Genomic DNA, 15,919 nt, shown 5'->3' with positions numbered 1-15,919 from the left:
TGCTGGTGTGTACAGAGGGCAGGACTGGGATTCAGATCTTTAAAGCTGGTGCCTTCCACCATGCCCACACTTCTCAAGTGAGGGGGTGGACAGCCCCAAGGACACATGGTAGGAATGCCAGGGGACCCCTCACAGATCCTAGGGAAGCCAAGGACGAACACAATGCATCTTTTGGAGAATCGAATGTACTCAAAAACTGGGGGGGGGGGGGGGGGATATTACTGAGTACAATGTAAAAGTCCTATTCAATTTTAAGATAAAACTTTAATGGGCTTAGACTCCTATCAAGGGTTTGAGACATACTGTACTAAAACCATGCCATGCCCTTTCTCACACAGAAAAGCCTTCTGAAACCAAAACACTTAATTTACCCTATAATAACATTTCAAACATCAGGCTATGCACCCAGGAAAGTTAAAATGTCAAATGAAGCCTCCCATCTTACAAGCCCCCTAACGCAACAAACCACGGAGCTAAGCACCATCAGCACAGGGGATGGGGGTGGGGGGAGCGGAAGCACAGTCAAGGGAGGGCAGCTCCAGGGCACACCCACCTGCAGACACATATGCCAAACCACGTGCAGCCACTGTGTGGGCACCTGTCACACCCCTCTTCCTTGCCACACTTGCAGACTCTGAACACAAACACTGATGGAGGGTCAGTCCACCATGTGCCGGTCCCTGGGGGGGGAGTGGGGGCCTGACCAGCACCTCATCACCTCAAGTGTATGCAGGCCTCCTATTGGACATTAACCTTCCAGGGTATGAAGTTAGTCTCTGAAAACCTTCACTATGATTATGACTCCCGGAAACTAATGTTTTAGTATTTTGATGCTACTGTTGTCCTAAAGATGACACATTATCCCAATCAGTTAGTCAATTTAGCTTTTCTCTCCACTTAAAGAAATGAAGTTTCCAACAAATATGCTTTTGGGTTTTGCCATAGAATCAGTGTTTTAATTGGAAAGGAAATCAGGATATCAGAACAGCAGGCATGATATCTTTCTTGGTAGAATGGCCTCATAAAAGTTACCAAATAACCTCCATTAAAAAAACACGGAGTTGGGAATTCCCTGGCGGTCCAGTGGTTAGGGCTCTGCGCTTTCACTGTCTAGGGCCCAGGGTTCAATCCCTGGTCAGGAAACTAAGATCCCACAAGCCTCACGTGGAGGCCAAAAAAAAAAAACATGGTCAAAAACCAGCATGGAGCAAACGCTAGGAAAAAGTAAACCATGAAATGAAATTACAGGGCACTTTTTTATTTCTTGGGAATGAAAGAGATTTAGGTCATTTCAGCATGGATGACACAGCAGTAGATTTGGGGGGAAGGGGCTTTCTAACACTTACACCCCTCCCCTCGCCACCACCTTATGAGACTTTCTACCTACGAGAAACCTCAGGAACAGCAAAGTGCTGCCGCCCAGGTTGGGGTCCACTGCTCTGTTCCCCACCGCAGACCAGGCCCATCGTGGAGCAGACCGCCCGACCCGCTTGAGCTCCTGGTCGCAAAGGGCCTGGCAGGCTCCAGAGGACAGCACGGGAAACATCACAACCGGAAACCCAGTGACCAGTCGCAGCACCAGGACTGTATCTACTGGCAAGAAGCAACAGGACTGCACACCGTCAGATGCCACGCTACTACAACAAAGCCAGGAGGGGAGAAATCCTCTTCTAGCCATTCTCAGGGCCCTGCAAGAGGCCCCGGATGGGCCCATGGCACCTGCCTTCCCGACACTGGGTCTCAACGCCCACTTCCCAGAAGCCTTCCCTGGCGACCCCCGCCAGCCAGGAGCTGTCCTTCCCTTTTCTGAACCTCCATCATACTTCCAGTCCTCTGCACAATCCACTAATTCACTTTAGCCTACACTGGATGACTCTTCTAGCTTCTTCCTAGTGGATCTTCACTCTCTAGCTGAGCAGCCAGCTCCCTGAGGGCAGGGTGGTGAAATCTTCGTTTTTCCCTCACCCTCCCTGGCACAGGCTTCAGTCCTGGTGCTACCTCAGTCAAATACCCACTGGTTTCTGGCATCTCCTTCACCACGCACAGGGGCCAAGATGCCCCGGACTTCTGCAGACCATGCCCTCAAAGGCAGGTGCGGTATCTCCCTCAACTTAGCACGATAACTAGAACATTATGGGAACTCAAGGCACATTCATTCAACATCAAATTAAATGAGAAAAAGACTCCCAAATCCCAGTTAACGATCTACTTATCTCGAAGAATACAGAATTCAGCAAGAGATTCCCACCTGATTTCCGGAGTTGACAAAAACCAACACAGTCACCTGCATTTATGACATCTCACCACCTGCCAGCCTCACCCCAGTGAGTCTGCACAGGCAGACAAGCAATTCTGGCCCCCGAAAGGTTTTGATGCTTAATGATAAAAATCTCACCTTCTCCTTCCTAGACTGGTCAGTCCCCCACCCCTCACTATGTGTAGAATAGTGTGTGCAGACCACAGTTAGTAAAGGCCCTCCAAAATGAGAAAGTCATTTTGTATTTTTTAGTTAATTATGAATAATAGATATTACACAAGCACATATGATGTTTTCTGTTTAAAATTGCATTGTCTTCTACCTCCATGAGCTCCTTTGGACCCAAAGCCTGCTGCTATGTCACAAGATGCCCCATCCCCATTCACCTCTCTCTACTGCCCTCCTGCCTGCAGGCATCCGGCCCTCTCTCACACTGGCTTCGTTCCTTCTGCCCAGAACTAGTCTAAGCATCATCTCCACATTTAGGCCTCGGCTGCCTCTCCCTGGTCGTCTTCCAAATCCACTGGCCTCACCTCCTTCTTTCTCACTTTGTAGCTCTCTTCCCAGTTTCTCTCTGTATCTGAAGTCAATATTATGACTCTCCTGCCTCGGCAAAAAATAATAATAATTTTTCTTCCTCTATAAACACTTGTAAAGAAGCATGTAGGGAGGGTCCTGATTCCATGGAACTGATGCAGAGGCCTTGGCCATAAGAGGTCTCCTCTGCTAAGTTAATAGTTCTTAAATTGACCATTACAAGGAAACTCAGCTATTGCACAACATTTGATAGGTTAGATCACTTGCTGTTTGGAGAGTCTTGCTCTACAAAGATGAGAAAATAGAGATGGGCAAATTTAACGCAATTTCCTTTGTTTGCTTGCGCTAGCCTAGACTTGCAACACCACAGTGACAGTTTTTCTTGAAGTACAGCTTTAACATCATAAAAAGGACTTTAAGAGAGTGATAAATCATTCTCATCCTTCAGCTTATTAGCACATCTATCCTGACACCGCCCCCCCCCCCCACCCCCCAAGGCCTTTCTCGCTTTGCACAGTGAACAATTAAAGGGATTCTAGCAGGGCTGTTTACAGAATCAAAATCCCAAACACAGGGGAAAACAGCAAGCAGCAGCTCAGATGTTTCAGTTAAACGAAGGACTCTCTTCAAGGCACGAACAAGAGTAGGAATATTTTGATGGTATTAACAGAAACAACTGGCCGCTGCTATTGCCTGTTTCCAGTGGAATGTCTTTACACCCTTCTTTACAAGGAGTGAGGCCATCTTATTAATTCCAAAATTAATGGATAGCATCCAAGGAAAATAATTGGTCTTCTTCCCCTCACAGAAAAATTCATATGAACGTCTTAAAAAAAAAAAAAAAAAAAAAAAAGCTGGAATTCTCCCTGCCAGCTCTCTGCTTTCCCGGCTTCTGCACTGTGACAGCTGGAACAGATGGCGTCTGGGTGAGACACCTTACATCTTAAACCTCATCCCTGATACGGTCTGATTTTAACTAGTGATGTGGGAATCCCAGGTCTGTCAGGGTTTCTGTCCTGAGCACCTACTCACCAGATTTCCAATCTCATGTATTTTACAGTTTTCACACTGATAAGGCTTATTTTTGTTTTGGCCAAAGAATTTTTCACCTTGGACTAATTCTCAGTATACATATTGTCACCACACGGTGAAAACACAAGTATTTCCCTTCATTTGAAAAACGAACGTACACTATTTTGCCAGACATCCTACATATGATGCAGTCTTTTAAACAGGCCATTTTCAAAGATGTGAAAGGAGAAGATTTTAGCACCAACTGATGGTCCACCTGGTCATTTCTTTAGATAAGGATTTTATAGACATATACAAGATAACAGAACACAACATTTCCAAAAGCTTCACCAGCAAACGCTAGGGGGAAAAAAAAAAATTATGGCTCCTCCTCAGTTGTATGCTGTGAATGTAAATTAAGAAGCGGTGACAACGCTACTCAATACAGCCTTTATGACTCCACAAAAATAAATGAATAAATAACACACACACACACACACTCCCCATCTCATTCTGAAAACTGATTCACGGCTTAATACGAAAAACATGAAATAAAATTGCTTCCTTCAGACAGGAATAAAGACGCAGACGTAGAGAATGGACTTGAGGACACGGGGAGGGGGAAGGGTAAGCTGGGAAGAAGTGAGAGAGTGGCATGGACATATACATACTACCAAACGTAAAACAGATAGCTAGTGGGAAGCAGCCGCATAGCACAGGGAGATCAGCTCGGTGCTTTGTGACCACCTAGAGGGGTGGGATAGGGAGGGTGGGAGGGAGACGCAAGTGGGAGGGGATATGGGGACATATGCATACGTATAGCTGATTCACTTTGTTATACAGCAGAAACACAACAATGTAAAGCAATTATACTCCAATACAGATGTTAAAAAAAAATTGCTTCCTTCAAATGGACAATTATATGAAGGCTTCTTAAATTTCAAAGCACGTCCACAACACACCATCCATTTCCATTTTGCTGCTATGTTTTCAAGTGAAAGGTAAAGAATTATTTTCCACACGGAATTCTTTCTAAAGGCCTAAATATTAAATAGATGTCCCCAACGGGGTGACAGTGAAAACGTGGCAAAGTGTGCAGGAGCAATTAACCAAAGGCGGAATGTGTGCATTTCGCCCCAAACTGGATCCCAGTACCCGCCTGCCTCCGAGGCCACTGCAGCTCTCCGATTATGAATCAGTCAGAGGTTCATCTGCAGAGGAATGACTCAGTATAAACTTTTAAATAATGGCTTAAAAAAAAAAAAAAAAAACTAAGCCAGCCCAGGGTGAACACGTTCGGCTATGTAGACACCCGAATCGGTCCGCTCCTCACCCCGCAACACACAGCCTCGCAGGAGATGCTGATTTCTCGCCACCCCGAGGGGGGGGTCACGTTTCCAAGAGGCCTCGGCGCCCCGTTTCCTGAAAAGCTGCGGGAGCCCCGGCCCGCGGGCCCCGGCCGGGCCGGAGGACAAAGTTTCCCGAAGTTGAGGCGTCCGGGGGGCGGGCGGGCCCGGGCTGGGGCTGGGGCGAGGCGGCGCCGTACCGGGCACTCGCCGCCGGGCGCCGGGCCTGCGCCGCCCCGGCCCCGCGCCGACCGGCCCCGGGCCCGCCCGCCGCCGAGGGCGCGGGATGGAGCCGCCGGGGATGGAGCCGCCCGCCGCCCGCCACCCGCCGGGCCCCTTACCCGCGTCCGCGCCGCTCGGCCGGCTCAGGGGCGCCGGGCGCGTCCTCCGCCGCGGTCCGCAGCGTCCTGCTCCCCGGGCAGCCCCATGTCGGGGGGCGGGGAAGGGCCGGCGGCCGCCGCCGCCGCCGGCTGGAAAGTCCCTGCTGGGCTGCAACCCGGCTCGCGCACGCGGCGGCCGCGCCGCGCCGCGCTCCCTCGCCCTCACGCACCCTCTCGCAGGCACTTCCTCTCGCGCGCTGGAAATCCCCGCCGGCCGCTGGAGCGCGCCCCGGCGCGCGCGCGCGCGCCCCGCCCCCGTCGCCAGGCTCCGCGCGCGCGCGCGCGCGCGTGGGAGCTGCGGGAGCCCGCGAGCGCGGCCGGCCCCACGCGCCCCCGCCCGGCCCGCGCGCGCCCGCCGCCCGTTGCTAAGCCCTCCCGCCCGGCGCCAGTCGGCCGGCCTTAGCAACGGCGCCACGGCGCGGGCGGGGGCGGCCTCGGACGCCCGCCGCGCCTCCCCGCCGCCGCGCGCTCTCCCGCCCCCCGGCTCCGCGCGGCCCTCGTCCCGGGCCTCCACCCCTTTCCGGGTCGAAAAGCCACGCGAGCCTCGTGGGGGCCCGAAAGGTGCAGGTCCCCTCGCAGTCGGGAGCGATGGCGTCACCCGGTTCAGCAGGGCAGCCACCCTCGCTCACACGCACATGGACACACATTCAACACACAGTTTCACACAACTACTCACAGACACAGGCTCAGACACACTCAGCCAACATGCGTTCTTACACACTGTCCCTCACACTCAGACACACATGCTCACAAGACATGAATACTCTCACAGACACACGTTCACACGCACTCGGAGACACACTTGGTCACAGACACGATCACGTGCTCTCACACTTGTACACGCATTCACACACCCATGCTCCCTCACACCCATGCACACGGCACACTCTCACACATACACACTTGCTCCTACACGCGTTCCCTCTCGTCCGCACGAGCAGGTGGTGGAGCTGAAGGAGACTCGAGACATCTGGGCCCTGATCTCCTTCACTAAGGGGGGGGAGCTGTCTCAACGTTGGTTTGGTTGGCATTTCCTTGCTCCCTGGGGTCCTCCCACACCCAGGAAGTTGTGTCTTGGTCAAGTGCGAAGAGTATGGCCAGTTTGCCATAAGCTCCCAGAGCTCCCCGCTGGCCTGGGGCCCCAGGACAGAGATCCTGCTGCCCCGTGCACCCCTCTCCTCCCTGGACCCCACGCCTCCAGGGGCGTGTGCAGCCTCCAGAGCCAGGGCACTCACTTCTCCAGGGGCCTCGGCCCTCTGCCCCACAAATCATGAAGGATTCCCCATGGTCCTCTAAGACGGTGTCCAGTCCGGCTGGGCCTGGCAAGATGGGGTGCAATGGACGGCCCGTCTCTGCGAGGCTCCAGGCCAACCAAAGAGCAAGGCCACCTCTGCACGAGTTTACAAGCTAACACTGAGGAGACGAATGGATGTTTCCTTTTTCTCTGCTCAATAAGGCTCATAAAGATCCCTAGACCAGCGCTGAGACCTGTGTGACCAGCTTAAGCCAGGCTCCCTTCTTATATTTCTCCAATGACTTGTTGAATAGAGGCAGGAAGTCCAGCATCTCCTCTGGAGTCTTCCTCTGTGGAACATTCCAGAACCCTCGACAGTCCACGGCTCTGGCCCCATCAGCCCGACTGGTACTTGTTCTCCAGCCACAGAGGTGGGGACTCGCCCAGGCTACAGCAGCGCCCCTGCTTGGGCCACTGAAAGGGCACAGCTGAGTTCAGACAGAGAACCCAAGATGGCTGTTGTTCCCCCAGCACCCATGTCAGGGCGACAGGCCAGCCCCAGCCAACCCTCTCACACAGACCCCTGGGCTCCGACCCGAACCTGGGTCACCGGATGAGCGCCTCCTTCCCTCTCCGTGGCTTCCGCTCCAGAGCCTTGGGTGTCCTTTCCTGCCTGTCAGAAGCCGTAAAGACCCTGCCCTCAAAGGGCAGGGTCCACACTGCTTCCCACGCCCCCAGCTCCCAGGCCTCTGTGTATCTGCCCATCTCCTCCCAGGTCCCCAGGCCTGCTCAGGCCACAGTCCTGGGACACTGTCAGCCGGCTCCCACTCCCACCTCCTGCCTCACGCTATATTGGGATCTTTTTAAGACTTTGCCAAAATCAGAGTTTGCCAAAAATTCTCTAGGCTGGACTATTCTTGGTTCTTTTAAAATAAGCAACAAGGTAGAAGTTTCAAAGACCCGTCAGAGGGGTTTTCTACAGCTCGTTTTATCCTCTACCAAAGCAGTATCAAGCAGCATTCAGAATGAATAGATTCAGGTACAAGCCGTGGCTGAGCCCTCTGCTGGGGAGTGAGGACCTGCTCCTTCTCTTCTTCCCCTTCCTCCCCCTTCTTTCTCTTCTCCAACCGTCCGAGCAGTTCTGGATCCCCTGCCTTGGGGAATTGGAGGGGGAGCGCACAAAGAAGTTTGCCCCAAACAGGGCAACGGCTTTGGGGGCGGGCGTTCTGTCCTCTGCAGTTTCGGCCGCTGGGCAGCCGTGATGGGCAGCGAGGAGAGCCAATCACAGCTCTCCTCGCTGCATTTCAAAGGCAGAGCTCTCTGTTCCCTATGGCAACGTGTAACAACAAGCTGACACCATTTCTGGACAAAGAAATTTCTCGCAGGAATTTATGTAGCATTACGTGTTCTGTTTGCTGCATTTCTGGGAGAAGTGCACACAGATATTAGAGTGACTCAAGTACAAAGGCTCAGAAGCCATTCCTGTCTGTCTTCCAGAGAGGAGGAGAAAGTATTCACTGTTTAGTGTAAGGGGTCTTCAGGCCTACGAGAGGGGTTTCATCACACCTCTCCCCGAGTGTGACGATCAGACACACAAGTGACACCTCCCCACTCTGAGACCATCAGCCCCCGTGGGTCTGACTTGGGCTGAAAAGTGCTAGCAACTTCTCCCACTGAAACGTATGAAATACCACCTCAGGTGGGGCCTTGGCACCTGGCAAAATCAAAAAGAGTTCCACTAATTGTTCAGACAGGTGGCTTCCAAACTTTTTGAATACATTTTACGTTACAAACCCCTTGTGTATAACACGTGCATTTATACACACACGTATATAACAGTACTTAATCTCAAACGTGATGTACTCTGTTATTTTCTATTCCATTCCATTTAATTTTTAAATGCTGCTTGTGACTCTCTCAACTCACTGTTGGTTTATGACCTGAAGTTTGAAAACACTATCATAAACTAAAACAGCTGCTGAAGATGGTGGAAGTGGCCTGGCGTTTGGGGGTGGTCATCGTGGGAAAGCACCCTTCTCCCTCCTGCTCCATCATGAGTGTGCACTGCGGTGCTGGGCTGCAAAGCCAAGGACTCCAGTCCCCCCTCCCCTGCCCAGCCCAGTCCTTCAAGTAGACCCTGGCTAACAGCAGAGGTGCCCCTTCTCCGGACAGGGATGTCCAAAAACAAAAGCAGAGGAAATGGGGCCTGGAGAGGCCCAGGAGGCCTAAGGGTGGGTATGCAAACACAGCCACGGGTTTCGTGCAAGTGATGAGAGAAGGGAAGGCAAGGTGGGAGATTTGTGTAACTGGCCACAGAAAGTTTTAATTTTCTCTAATTTCTGTGGGCCTCTTGGGAAGATGAAGGTATCCTCATTTTAGGGAAACCTGGTTTGGGATTTGTGTGCACGCTCACACACACACACACACACACCACCACCACCACCACCACCACCAGCAGCAGCTCTGGCACTTTCCCCCAGTCCTTCAGGAGTACATGAGTCCCAGGTAAAGGCCAGCTTCCCACAGGCAGCCTTGACTAGAACCCCACACCCACACTTCACTTCCGAAAAATAGATTCAACTCCACCAAGAAAGGGGGATATTTTACTGCAGACCTCATGGGAGACAGGGGAGAGGGTTTGCATCAAGCTCACACAGCAAACTCATGAAACCCGTGAGAAGCTGAGTGCCTGCCTTACGATCCCATTCAGAGGCTCCACCTGTCTTTGCGGTCACGGTCCCTCTCCCCCAGCCGGTGGGCTCCTCATAGCCTCTTTGTCCCCCCCCACAACTCAGCTCCGGCCTTAGCTGGCAGACCCTGCTCGGCAAACAAAAGCCAGTGGCTGGTGGAGCAGTCCCCTCGGGAGACCCAGCTCATCCCACCCCGGCAGCATCCAAAGTGAGCTCTGCTCCTCCCCACACGTTAGAAATGAGGGAGAAGGTTATCGGGTCCAAATCAAGTCTCGGATTAACAAGACAAACTGTTTGAAAAGTACAAGAGTTCTAAATCGTCAAAATTGCAATATGCCATCTCACTACGAATACAGGCAACTGTGGTGCCCTTCCTCCTCTCTCAAGGCTGGTGAGGACAAGCCTGCAATGTCACATGATGCTGGATCAAAACAGCTAATTCCACCTTCCCCTGGCCCCTCAGTTCATTTGGTCAAGACCTGCTTGCTGAGCATGACCCCTGCCCAGCTCTCTTCTAGCGTGAAACCAATGAAACGCTTGTCCTTTGGGAGTTCACCTTCTAGCAGGTGTAGACCAAATAAACAAATCACAAGTGAATCTATAACAAGAGCTGTGACCAAAGCTAGAGAAGAGGAGGGGAAGGAGGGAGACCTGGAGCAAGTGGCCGAGGGCTGGCGGACCAGGTGCAATCTGAGTGTAGGCCCGAAGGAGGAGAGGAGGGTGCCATGCGAACATCCGTGGGCAAAGCATCCGGGCAGCGGGAACAGCGTGGGTAGACACCCTGAGGTCAGTGAGCACTGGGGAGGCCAGCGTGGCTAGAGCCAGTGAGCAGGGGAGAGTCGCAGAGGATGGAGGTGACGTGGGGCTTTGGGGAGGGGTGGAGACGCAAGGCCTTGTGGGTCATCACCAGGACTTTGATTTTGCTCCGACGTAGGGGCCATTGTAAGGTTTGATTGATAGCTTGCGTTCTACCCAAACTAACCCTGCGTTTGATCATACTTCATTGTCCTTCAGCCAATAAACATGTGCCGGGCACCGGGCAAATCCAAAGGGCGGGGCGTGACTTTGCCGCGTGGTGAACGCGATCACAGCCAAGGACGCCCGGCGCTGGCAAATGGGCACACACACAGGTGTGAGCCAGCAACCAGAAACACAGACCTCCTGGGCGCCGGGGTGGGCGTGTGGTGTGAGCCCTCGGGCCCAGTGACCCACATCCGGGACTCTTCCAAAGAAATAAGACCAAACGCCAGGAAACCATTAGGTACCTCCCACCTTCAAAGCCAGAGAAAGGGAGTGGGTATCACCCTTTATCTGGTGGCCATCAGGGTGGTGTTCTAAACCCAGCCAACGCTCAGAGGGCCGCGTTTGCTATCGGATGGGGGCGAGAACCCAGAGCACACTGCCTGGAGGCCAAGCACCGCTGTCCCGGAGGCCAGGGCTCTGGCCACAGCACCGCTGTCCCCACAGAGCGGCCTTTGCGGAGCTGCTGTCAGTGGCCGAGGCCCTGGGAGGAACCGAGGGGCCGTCCTTGTCACCTCAGACCCCACAGCTGCCCCTGGCTCACCTGCTCCACCCACACTGGTCTCCAGGGAGCCTCCGTGGACCCAGGCTGACTCACCCTCAGGGCCTTTGCCCACGCTGTTCCCTCAGCCCAGAATGCTCTTCCCCCCAGCTACTTACATGATTTACTCTCTCTTCCTTTGGGTCATAGACAGTTGAGGGGATTCCAGATCAAAGATTCGTTTCCAGGACTCACCGCAGTGCACCTCCAAATGGGCCCCTGGCCGGACACGGTGCCAGGGACAAGCTCCCCAAAATATCCCAGTGATGAGTTCCCTTGGAAAGGTGAACAGGAGGAATTCACTCGAGCAGGAGAATTCTAGAGCAGGAATCGAAAAAGCAGAACTCAACTCATGACTAACTAACTGTATGATCTTAGGAAGGCACTTTACCTCCCTGGCCCCGGGTTTCCCCTTTTGCAGAACGGAAATATGACTGCCTGCCCTACCCCAAGGGGGCTTTGAGAAGGCGGCTGAGGCCAGTGGGGACCATGCAGCCAGTGTGTCCCTGAGAGGTGTCATGATACACAGAAGGCAGGCACAGGGCTGTATTTCTGATGCTGTTGCCTTTATTACATATAAAGGATTCACCCAGCTTTCCGGGGAGGGAGGGATTGTTTTAATTTCAGGTGTCTGTGATCAATTGCCGTGAGTAAAAGTCACATCTGCCCCACTGTTTTTCAGGGATGTTACCTAATGCTTTCTCATCACACTGTCAGGGATGTTAAATTGACGACAAACTTGATTATCAATTCCCTGAAAAGTATTTTCTGAGGGATTGGTCCCCAGACCTACACTGTGGATACGACAAGCTGTCAGAATTGTGCCAGCCCCTTTACCTGGGATGTGGTGTTTTTCAAACTGCAGTTTGTAATCTACTAATTGGTTGAAAAATCAGTTCAGTGGGTATGACCGGCATCTTTTTAAAAAATGAAATGAAATAAAATAAAATAGGAAATAGCAAAATGCTTCTTACTGACTAGGTCAGTGTAGTTTTGTGAAACTTTTGTTTTAGTTCTGCATGGGTATACACAACTAAGTTTGTCTTGAGGTAAAATGTATTTCTTGTTGTAGGTTCTGGTGCAGACGTTCGAAAAGCCACTATGCTAATGGAAACATGCATCAAGTGTATGTAGTTTAAAAGTTATTTTCCTCACGTGTGCTGACACATCTGTCTCGTGTGTCCTGCCCGTTGGAATTTCCACCCACTCTGGGGTGAAATACTCAAAATTAGTATCATCTGGGTTAATGAGGTTTGTTGTATTCAGAAAATAAACGATGGTGCGGTTCAACTTGCATGCGTCCTCCTGAAGAGTCCTGAGCGGAGGACCCTGGGCCCGCTTCTCTGTCCACTTCACTGCCAGAGGCTTTGGTCCACTTGGCCAGTTCCCTCACTCTCTCCTTGGTGGAAAGCCCTGGGCAGCCCTTGAAACATGTGGCTAAGTGAATCAAGGCAAGAAGGAAGGGAGGGAGGGAGGGAGGAACGAGTGGACCATCTGCCCCAGGCCAAATCTTTCCCGTCCACTTCACGTACCTCCAGTTTTGCTTCATCAGTAAGCGGCCCCCCACTCAGGACTCTGGCCTGGGGGTGGGTTCAGGGCTGGGGCCACCTCCAAGTCTCCGCACAGGAGAGGTTTACCGTGCGGTCATCTGTCTAGAAGAGTGTCCGAGGGCTTGTCTTGAATCCTCATTGCCAGCACAAGCGCAAGTCCTCTGTTTAATGTGTGGATTTGGGGCAGATCTGGGGTTGTTGAAGATTGGGGATCTTTGGCCGCCCCTTGGGCTCACCACTGAGGGCGGATTCAGAGGAAACCCGGGGCCTGGCATGTGCCCGCCCCAGGCCGATCAGGAACCGGCTCTAGAACCCTGCGGATTTCACGTCTGGGGAGCTGCCACCCTAACCAGCTCTTTGTTCTTTCTTCCCAGGTTGTGTCTGGGGCAGCCCAGTTGTACTTGTGTCTTGTGATTCACTTGAAACGTGTGATTAGAAAGCCAGCTGCAACCAAACTTGGGAGCATTTTAAGGCCTCGAGCATAAGCTGAGGCCGCTGGTGGGTGAGCTGGTGTGAAGGAACACAGGCCAGCCCATCCTTCCACAGTTGGGATGGAGTTTCCAATCTGGAGGCCAAAAGGGATCTAATTAGCCCTGCAATGGCTATACCTCCTCTGTCCTGGGTGACAAGGATAAAACATCAGCAGGTTTACAAATTCAGGCTCTCCTTACAGCTCTGGCTAATGTGTTGTTCTAAGACGTTAATTTCCATGGATGATTTGCAACGTAGGTGATTTTTCAAACTACCAAGTTTGAATTTCCCTCTACTGTTTCTCAACATGGACCCAAATAAGCTCATGTCACAGGGCGGAAGCTAACATTGCTACGTGCTGATGCCTAAAATGACAGTCTTGGGGCTTCTTTAAGTAAATAATTATTTTCTTTGTAATTAGCAGGCTACCTCAATAACCTGCTTTATCAGTCTAACAAGAGCTTGCTAAACACCAGCTGTATGGTACTTCCTAAAGCTGGGGAGGCAGAGCTGGCGTTAGGAGCCTTGAGGACATGACTAAAGGGACAGGACTGGCGCGGGTGTCCACCTGGGCTCTCTCCTGACCCTCTGGCCCAGGGCTCAGGTGTCTCGGGCCCATCCCTGCACCTCTTAGGTGGTGTTCTGGCGGATAATAATAGGCACCAGCCAGTTTAAGTCAGTGGGCCAGAGCTCACGTGAGACCTCCCCGTGAAGTTGCCCCGCGGAGGTGAGGCCTGCGGGGGTAGGGGACACTCAGGCGCTTGGGCCATGAGGCGGGGTGGCTGCCCCAATGGCTCTGTTGACAGGAAACGGCCTTTCCTCCCTTGCTGTTTCTTTTTGAGTATGAGGCAAACTAAAAAATTTCCCCACAGATGGTTAAGGAACCAAAATCGGACGCTCTAACTTTGGTTTGGGGATTTTATTCTTCTGACAGAGCACTTCATTCTGCGACTCCAAATGCAGAAACTGCGCAGCCAGGGCCCCAGAATCAAGGCTTTTCTGGGCAGCGGCTTCCAGGTTGCTCCCCGGAAAGGGTACCATTGGGCCCTGGGCTTCCCTTTGACCCTGCCCTCTCCGGGAAACAATTTGAATAGGCCTGCGTCTGTCTGAAGTCACCTGGGTCATTAGGAAATGGGACTCGGGTAAATATGACATCTCTGGATTCCCCAAAGAAAACAGAAAGTTAGAAAAGGATTAAGGAAAAGTTCCCCAGTTTGTCCAGAGCCTTGATTCCACTTTTTCTCCCACCATTTTTAAGGATAAATAAGATGGATTTTGCCCCAGGATCAGTAAAAAAATAACATCCACTTATGTATCTCTGAAATAGTCATTCATTCATTCATTCATTCATACACTTAACAATGTTCACTGGACACTTGAGGAATGGGATCTACCCCAAGCCTGTTCCACTTGTAAACCCCCAAAAGCTGCCCAGCCCTGCAGGGGGTGGGGGAGTGCAGCGCCCCACCCTGTGAGCCCAACTAATGCTGCTAGTAACTGCCTTTGAAGGCACCTCCCCGAACCCCTCTTTAACCTCACTCTGCGCGAGCTTCGAGCTTCATGACCCCTGGGATGGACTTGGAAACGAGGCAGCCATGAACTCGCTGAATGTGATTTCAGAATTGTGTATTGTGAGGTTTTTGCCCCTGGACAAGGGTCCAGCTGTCACCATATTGTCAGAAGACCTGAAACCCTAATAATGCAACAGAATCTCTGACATTTGCCCAGAAAACAAGACATCCTAAACGTACAACTCCTAATACCTTTTGTAATTAGGCCAAATCCAGTAGCATCGTTCAGCTACACACATAGAAGCTAGTATCTTTCAAAAATGCTGGGATTTCCTCCAAGCCATTCCCTGCCACTCACAACCCCTCGCCACACCTTCCTATCATCCGCCTGCCCCTCACCAACCCCACCAGCCTCCCCTGTTCTTCCCCCCACCCCGTCCCTCCCACGCCCACCGCTCACCATTCCTCCCCCATCACTCCTCTGCCAGCCACTCTCCCCGTACCCTTCCCCCACCCACCACTTCCAGCCTCCTGGGTGATGAAGGGTGTCACTCATCCCCCAGACCCAGCTGTTAAGCAAAGGCTAATGAGTGGGCAGCCTTTGTGGCTGGGAACCGATGCCAACGCCTCTAAACCGCATCGTAACCCTGAAAGCTCTGACCCCAGGAACCAGCTCTTTCCTGGCCCTTGCCCGCTCTCCTCCTAGTCCTTGAAAACTCTAGGTCCTCTTGTCTTGCAGAGTTGCACTCCCAGGATTACGGATCTGCTCCAACAGGCTGGAGAGGCACACAGCAGGCGGAGAGCAAGTCCAGACAAATTTCGGTTCCTTTGGAAATGGGCCTGTTTCCAGAGTTTCCAACAGAGAAGACCTTTAACCGACCCCAGCACCGTCCCTTCCGCTGGGCAACCACAGAGGCACCTACTGTTCTGGAAGTTTCTCTCCTGCATCCTCTAGTGGAAAGGAGGTTAGAGGGGCAGAATGGCTTGCCGGAGACATGGAAGATCTGTCTGGCTAAAGACATGAGGGACCTGAGGTGTAGGAACTTCCATGAACATTCGTGGACACCACTGTGAGCCAAGCACTTTGAGAGGCTCTGGGGGTGGAAAGACAAATGAGACTAAAAGGCCACACACACACACACACACACACACACACACACACACACACACACGGTAACCTGTGCAGGAGTGAGAATGGAGGACCAGCAGTTTGGACACAGTACCCCAAGTCCTGGGGAAGCCCCGTCTTATTTGTGTTCCTCATGATAATAGGGAGATGGACACGGTCTAAGAAGATCAGTGCACAAAAAATTAGATAAAACTTAGGGGCTTAGACAACAACAATCATTTTATTATCTCTCACTGTTTCTG

The 15,919-nt window shown here is 52.2% G+C and overlaps 1 protein-coding gene across 9 annotated transcripts in view; it reads right to left on the bottom strand.

Annotated features, from left to right (window-relative positions):
• Positions 1–5,719, bottom strand: part of TRAF3 (TNF receptor associated factor 3) — a 110,583-nt gene extending 104,864 nt beyond the window's left edge. For 6 of the 9 annotated variants that reach the window (XM_061181299.1, XM_061181298.1, XM_061181296.1 and 3 more), the window contains exon 1: positions 5,493–5,646. The gene's annotated coding sequence lies outside the window, so the exon portion shown is untranslated. Of the gene's footprint in view, positions 1–5,138; positions 5,178–5,492; positions 5,647–5,701 lie in introns of those variants that run through there. The other 3 variants (XM_061181303.1, XM_061181301.1, XM_061181307.1) reach the window with 3 other exon arrangements.
• Positions 5,720–15,919: the final 10,200 nt, after the last annotated feature.

The sequence above is a fragment of the Eubalaena glacialis genome, chromosome 2 (assembly GCF_028564815.1).
Source record: "Eubalaena glacialis isolate mEubGla1 chromosome 2, mEubGla1.1.hap2.+ XY, whole genome shotgun sequence".
In the NCBI taxonomy this organism is placed as follows: Eukaryota; Metazoa; Chordata; class Mammalia; order Artiodactyla; family Balaenidae; genus Eubalaena; species Eubalaena glacialis.
Note: the sequence above shows the minus strand (reverse complement) of the source record. Positions and strands in the feature narration are given on the sequence as shown.